The sequence below is a fragment of the Anser anser genome (genome assembly GCF_964211835.1).
Source record: "Anser anser genome assembly, chromosome: 19".
Lineage (NCBI taxonomy): Eukaryota > Metazoa > Chordata > Aves > Anseriformes > Anatidae > Anser > Anser anser.
Window position 1 is genome coordinate 2,945,569 of NC_139740.1, and position 7,461 is coordinate 2,953,029.

The window sequence follows — 7,461 nt, forward strand, 5'->3', positions numbered from 1 at the left end:
TGTTTTTTATCTTACCAATGATGTGAATGTGTCTACTATAAATAATTTGACAAGAGACTTAAGAAGAGAATCTCGATTAGTCAAGGCACTTGGGGAACTTGGATGTAGGACTTATGGACTCTGTTGCTACATGTCCAGTGATTTGCTCCTTGGCCCAAAGCAGATTTTTTCCATGCTTGTGCTGCAACTCTTCCAGTTGCACCATACAGATAACATCTATCTTTTACACATTCTGTTCTGAGGCTATTGAAGAAACGCATTAAGAGCACTAAAGCAGTATGTAGAAAAAGGCTAAATTGTTCTTGTTAACTGAAATTAATTATTATCTTCAAGTGATACTTGAAATGAGAGAAACAAAATGTGTTTATCTAAACTGACATATGACATTCCTGGAATCTGTGACAATATGTGGCACAACATCTTGAGATGCAGCTGAAGAAAAAGAAAACTAATCTATTTTTGTCTCTCTATCCTACTGAAAGATACAGACAAAGATGTGTAATTATAGAGTTAAGTATGCAGAAATATGTAACCTTTAAATAATTTCACTTTTTTAAATGGGAAAGTGATTAACAAACTTGTAACACACATGTGGCAAAACATGAAAGAACCAAACATGCAAAGAATCCTTTTCAAAAACCTTATGCCTATGTTTCATGTTTGTTTGTACCCATTGACAACATCCATCAAGCAATATCCTCAGCCACGCCAGAAATCCATGGAGGCCCCTGTAGGCTTTCACTGCCTACAACAGCAAAAAAGCACAAACCCCTCCACCCAACCACAACTCTGCACAAAATCACATACATACAGTCTGAGATCCTATGTGCTCTGACACATTCCCAGTACAGCATTTCCATCCCATCCCAAATATCTTGCACACTTACACATTCATACATTCATTCCAGAAAAAAAAAAAAAAAAGCTATCAACACAATGCTGTCTGTATCAGAGCATGAGAGGTGGTAGGCAGTCCTGTACAATGCTGATGCTTTTGAGAAAGAAGGAATTCGCTGGTAGTCCTGGAGAGTGAGTGATCTAGTTCTAGGAAAAGGGCACTGTCACTTGAGCTGCTTTAAATGCTGTCAGATCTAAACATGCTCTTCTTCTGATCACTGGTATTTTGGTTATTAAAAGCTCTGTGCATGAAGCTCAGTGAATACCACGGGGACAAGGTTAGAAAAACGATCCAATAGCCAGCACCAGGCACTGTCCTGTGCTTGAAGAGCTTGTTCCAAGGAGGGCTCTGGCACTGCAGCACCCGTCTTTTGGGTGTCCTGGGCCCCAGCCAGGAGCCCAAGCCCAGAGCTGTCCCTGGGGCTCCCTGCACAGGTCATGGGGAGGTTGATGGAAACACATTGATTGCACTCTGCCATGGAGGAGACCAGAGCCAGTCAGTGGGAAACGCGCTTCAGGGGTGTATCTGAAATCCAGCCTCCCTGGGCAATCTCTGATTTCCATTCACATGCAGAAGTTAGAGGATGACAATAATTCCAAGACAATTGCTGTATAAATACTGTGCACCCAACTGACCATGGGTGGAGTTGAGGGGAGAGGTAAGGAGCTGACTTTCATTCAGACTTAGAATGAAAAATACTCCAAGCAAAATTCTCCAGACTGTTGCATAAGGGGGTTCAGTCTTCATGCTGAAAATACTTTTGTGTAGTGAGCTTAGCCAAAAACTACACAGCCTCTCCATCGAGTAGTGCTACTCCCACCACTGAGGCGGTAAGTGGTGCCAGATGCGCCTCCTTACCTTTCTGTCGGTTCAAAAGGGTCCTGTCAGCCACTGACTTTCTGTCACTTCTGTTTTCATTGCTACAGAGCCTGGAGCCCACTGGGACTAGAAGCAAAGCACAGCACAACCAGAAGAGACAGAATGAGAGAAATCTCTGAAAACAGGCATTCCTGCGCAGCAGTACTGTGTGGGCGTTGTGTTGGAGTGCTGACATTCCCCAGAGAGGAGAGGGCATTCACACACGCTGGAAATAGATTCTACCTCACTTTCTGCAAGTCCTTATGATGTGAGTTTCCTTGCCTTGTCTTCAGTGAGCATGAACTGAGACAGACACTCGTGAGCACCAGTGAAGTACAAGCATGGAGCACTGTCAAGGACTGTTGAGTTTGTGGCCCAATGCAAACCGCACTCTCAGCTCTGCTTTTTAGAGCAGCAGCATCAACCTTGTAACCTGTCTAGTTAGAAGGAAATTCCACACCCGCTATCTCCTGCTTAGGTCCTCTGCTCCTTCTACCCTGGACCAATCTGAGCAGCACCTCCTAGCTAGTTGCAATGACAGGAGAAGATGCATGGCTGCAAGTCACTGGCCTGGCCCCTCTTCAGACCCGTTGGTCATCTTTTCTGCCCAGAGAGAAGCAAGCAAAGTCAACCCAGATGGACCATGTGGGAATCAACAAGGGAAGTTCAAGAAGGCATCTTCTTGGGAGTCAAGATGTTTGATGTAAGATTTAACCTTAGCAGCTGGTGAACTCCAGTAGAGAAAAGAAGCTGTTGGTGAGCCCTCCTCTAAGTCTCTGAAGGAGCACAGCATCAAGGTCACCACCACACAGTCTGTGCTTAATGCTTCACTATAGCATCAGGTACCTTTGTTACTGTCATTAGATTCCTTTAACCATGCGGCCATAATGAAGCAGTTGAACAATGGACTTCACAAACATTTTGAGGATATGTATTCGTGGCGACATGGTACAATAAACCATTCCACCTTTCCTAAGCCATCCTGAAGTGCCAGGTGATAATGTAAAGTCCTCTTCTTCCCTGAAGTTTTATCTGTCTCTTCCTCCTCCCGTAGAACATCTTGCCACAGCTCATGGAGGTTGCACAGCTGTCTTGAGCCACACTGGGCAGCATGGCCTAAACTGACAGCAGCTAGTTGCTCCTGCTAACCTGGCCATTCTCATTAGCTGCTCCTTTCCCAGGAGCTCCTCCAGCTATTTACTCTTCCCTCCACCAACCTCTCCAGCTAGGCCTTCCTTCTTTACATCCACGTCCCACGGCTGCTTATGCCCTGCTGGCAGCTCTAGCTAGCTGCTCCAATTAATCTCTTCAGCACTGATGACTGAGTCGCTTCTTCAAAGTCTCCTGACTGTGGCAAGACCCATGGAGCAACCAGAGAGGAAGAGGTCTGTGCTACTGAACGGGTGTGGTTGAAAGAAGCCAACAAACCCGCACACAAGAGTAACATTTCCTTCCCACTCTGGCACGCTGGTCGCTTTGCTGGACATGTCCCCAAGAACAGCAAACTACAAAGCATAATTCAAACATGTTTCCAGCCTGCCCACTGATTTCTTTTGTCATGCAGTGCTCCCTTTTGACAGTGAAACCTGTGACTGTCGGTGACCAGGAAGGTGTCTCTTGGTCCTGCGCGCTGCAGGAGGGATACTGATTCATACCAGCCAGCCAACATTCTTTTAGACCTCAGTCCTGCTTCATACAAGGTCTCGGCTTGACCTTTTGAGGCTTGGCAGAAAGCATTTACCTGTCCTGGGCCTCACAGTGCCTGTTCCCAGCCAGTCTGGGCTAGGAACCCCAGATGTTGCTGGAGCCATCGTTTCACTTATCTATTACACATCCTGTTAAGTTCAGTCCTTAACATGTCTCAGATAAAAGAATCAGCCACCCCCAGAAACTGCAGAGGCCAGAATGGAGTCAAACTCTTTGTCAGTGGTTTCTTAAATGCTTATGTGGGATGCTGTGGAGCCTACTACTCTTCTGCTAATCCCAGAAACAAGGGATAGAGTCTGTGGTCCTGGTAGACTGGAAAAAGCAATCCCTGTTGGATTTGCAGCATGCTAGTGTTGTTATCAGCCATGCTGCTGGGATTAGCAGAACATGCCTGTAGAGATCAGTGTGCCCTGTGAATTGCCCGTGGATACTGTGACATGGAAGAGTGGCCTCAGGCTAACGTGTAGCAAAGCAGACTTGATGGAGACTGCTCGTTGCTGAAGTGGCAGCTACAGCAGAGGTAAGATGTCAGTGTGTCATCAAAGCATCCACATATCCTTCCTTCCTTCCTTCCTTCCTTCCTTCCTTCCTTCCTTCCTTCCTTCCTTCCTTCCTTCCTTCCTTCCTTCCTTCCTTCCTTCCTTCCTTCCTTCCTTCCTTCCTTCCTCCCTTCCTTCCTCCCTCCCTCCCTCCCTCCCTCCCTTCCTTCCTCCTTCCCTCCCTCCCTCCCTCCCTCCCTCCCTTCCTTCCTTCCTTCCTTCCTTCCTTCCTTCCTTCCTTCCTTCCTTCCTTCCTTCCTTCCTTCCTTCCTTCCTCCCTCTCTCCCTCCCTCCCTCCCTCCCTTCCTTCCTTCCTTCCTTCCTTCCTTCCTTCCTTCCTTCCTTCCTTCCTTCCTTCCTTCCTTCCTCCCTCCCTCCCTCCCTCCCTCCCTCCCTCCCTCCCTCCCTTCCTTCCTTCCTTCCTTCCTTCATCTGTGATTTATTTCACACAGTGAATTCTCTGCCACAGGGCTAACGGAATGGTGTCTTTCATGGGTGGGGTTATACAACACTTCATATGTGAAAAAATAAAGCCATTATAAACTTCCATTCACATAATGGGTTGGGATTGTGTTTGCTTATCAATAAGCCAAGGTTCTTAGCAATGAAGCAAAAGCATTTCCAGTATTAGCAGAGACAAGAGCTGTTTGAAAACATCCGTGGCAAGAAGTGCAGCTTTCAAATGGTGTTGTCAGTTATGCTGCAATTATTTCATTAGGCGTGCTGAGAGAGATGTCACCGGACCCAATGGGCCATGTGACAGGGAATGCCCATGTGTTCAGCAATGTTTCTGCTGCCCTCTGTGTAAAAGGAGAACTCTCAGAAATGCTAGACATAGCTGAACAGAAATGCTGGCACTCTAATCCTTTGGAGGAAAAGTCCTCTTTGCTGTCCCTCTGCTAAGACATGGCTGAGCGTTGGAGCCTGCGTTTGCTATGGTCACGTTTCTCATTAAGATGTCTGTTTGTTCTGCTGATGGGCATTGAGTCGCGTTAAATTAAATAGAAGGAGTGTTTTCTCCACTCCTAGCATAACATCTCTATGCCATGTAGGTTAATGTCTACTCCATTTGTGGGTTATTTGGTTAAGGCAGAAGCTGTATCACGCTAGCCCTGAAGAGACTGGGATGGCCTTTTGCCATCTCTTAATCCTGCTCCTCCACCCAGAGACCAATTTCTGCAGGTCTTTGCTGCAGGAAGGCAAAAGGGAAGTGAATGCATCTTTCCTTTAGGGAGTTTGATTTGCAGCTCTTTGTATTGTTTGTGTCTTCTCTTTCCAGCAATGACCTTCCTACCATGGCTTCCTGCCGCCTGAAAACCACCAAGCATCTCAGTGGAGAAGGAACAGATTGCCTAACCAGACAGGTAAGCAGAGAGGCTGGTAGGACAGACCTGTCATTTGAAGATGGGCTGCACTTGAATGAGCATCCAAGCTACACACTTACTCAGACGCCTCTTTTGTTCTCAGCTAATGTCACTGGAAGCAATCGCAGTTGGGCAGTAGGTCCTGGCTGAGAAGGTGACTTTCTGAATAGCCTTTCTTTCCATAACCCATCAAAGCAACTGGAAGGCTCCTGTTACAGAGCAGGTGAGGAGGGGAAGAAGCCTCTGTGGTAAGAGGAGGGGTGGAGGCAGGTCATAAATTAATTAGTAAGAAAAAAAAAAAGAGGAGGCAACCTAGTCCTGAAAAAGGGAGGTGATCAGAAAGGTTCTCCCACTGTGGCTGTATACAGGCTTGATTTTTCTGTCTGACTGCTGGACTGCTAAGGAAGGGTGCAATATCGACACCTTTAACTTCAGTGCTTAAAGCATCTATGGGATTCTAGAGAGCATCTGTCAAGTGCCAGAAAGGACTGCGGTACAGGTACACTGCAGAGTATACTTATGCTGGGGCCAGATATTTTTCAAAGATGTTTTACACAGCTCTTTTTAGAACCATAGAATCATAGAATGTCTCAGGTTGGAAGGGACCTCAAAGGTCACCTAGTTCCAACCCCCCTGCCATAGGCAGTGACGCTGTCCACCAAATCAGGTTGCTCATCCAACCTGGTCTCAAACACCTCCAGCAATGGGGCATCCACAAGCTCTCTGGGAAACCTGTTCCAGTGCCTCACCACCCTCTGAGCAAAGAATTTCTTCCTAACCTCTAATCTAAATCCCCCCTCTTTTAGTTTAAAACCATTCTCCCTTATTCTGTCATTGTCTGACTTGAGCAGAGTCACTCTCCATCTTTTTCATAAGTCCCCTTTAAGTACTGAAAAGCCTCAACGAGGTCACCCCAGAGCCTTCTCTTCTTCAGGCTGAACAGCCCCATCTCTCTCTGCCTTTCTTCATAGGAGAGGTGCTCCAGCCCCTTGATCATCTTCGTGGCCCTCCTCTGGACCTGTTCTAACAGATTAACAGCCTTCTTGTGCTGGGGGCCCCAGACCTGGACACGGTACTCCAAGTGGGGCCTCACAAGGGCAGAGTAGAGGAGGACAATTCCCTCCCTCAACCTGCTGCCCACTCCTCTGTTGATGCGCACAGCATGCTTCTGGGCTGCGGGCGCGCACTGCTGGCTCATGTCGAGACAGTAGAGTTGACTTGGGCAGGCTTCTTTAGCTTATTGCATGTGATCCATCTCTGGTCCATGAGGATGGGTACAAGCCCCTGCCCACTTGAATGGTAAATCATCTGTGTAAAGCAGTCCAGCTCCAGCAGGAAACAGTGATGGTGACTTCCCACCAGGCAGCCAGCCACAAGGGTGCTAGGGTGCTGGTGCCCAGTGGGGGAGACTAGCAGCTAGAGGATCTAACGGTGCTTGCACACCCTGTCCTGTTGACATTCCCTGCTCATGCTACTAAAGTCTGCTAGGAACTGATCTTTATATCCATGTGGGTTGTATTTGGGAAGGCATGAGTTTAACCCGAGAGTGATGGCGACACTGTTTGAGCTCCAAGCAGGTCGAATAGGGGAAAATGTATCCTGTATCCTTTCCAGTTCAAGGTGCAAAGGCCACTGCACTTTTATCACTGCTTTGCCAAGCAGCACAGGTGTATGTCGCCTGCCGCCCAGATCAGGCTCTTCAGCTCCCCGAGAAATGCCTCCAGTTGGCCATTATCTTGCAGAATGCCTGGAGGGTCTTGGAACAGAGCCATCCTATGACCCTGCACTGCTGGCTGCCTTGCACATTAGCTAAACTTGGGCTTTACCTCTATAGGCTCCTATTCCAAAGCTTTGAGCATCGTCAGAGTCTCTGTCGGTGGTGTTTTCCTTAGATGCTTCTTATTTGCCACACTCTGGGGATTCTCCGTCAGAGTCTCGTCAGCAGAGCAGCAGTGCATGGCGTGGATCTGAATCTGGTGAGAGTGGCATTACAAGTAGCAGGCCTTGAGATTTATAGCATAAGTTTAAGCAAGTACGTGGTTACAGTCAACCAACTCAAGAGTCAGACACTCCTCAGAATCTCTCACATGGGTAC

The 7,461-nt window shown here is 47.5% G+C and overlaps 1 long non-coding RNA gene across 1 annotated transcript in view; it reads left to right on the forward strand.

The window, feature by feature from the left end:
• The window catches only part of LOC310883989, a 48,873-nt gene that overhangs the window by 29,045 nt on the left and 12,367 nt on the right, over nt 1–7,461 (forward strand). Inside the window, exons 3-5 of the long non-coding RNA XR_014573975.1 lie at nt 1,825–3,983; nt 5,282–5,366; nt 5,470–5,589. This is a non-coding gene — a long non-coding RNA (uncharacterized lncRNA). The remainder of the gene's footprint in view (nt 1–1,824; nt 3,984–5,281; nt 5,367–5,469; nt 5,590–7,461) is intronic.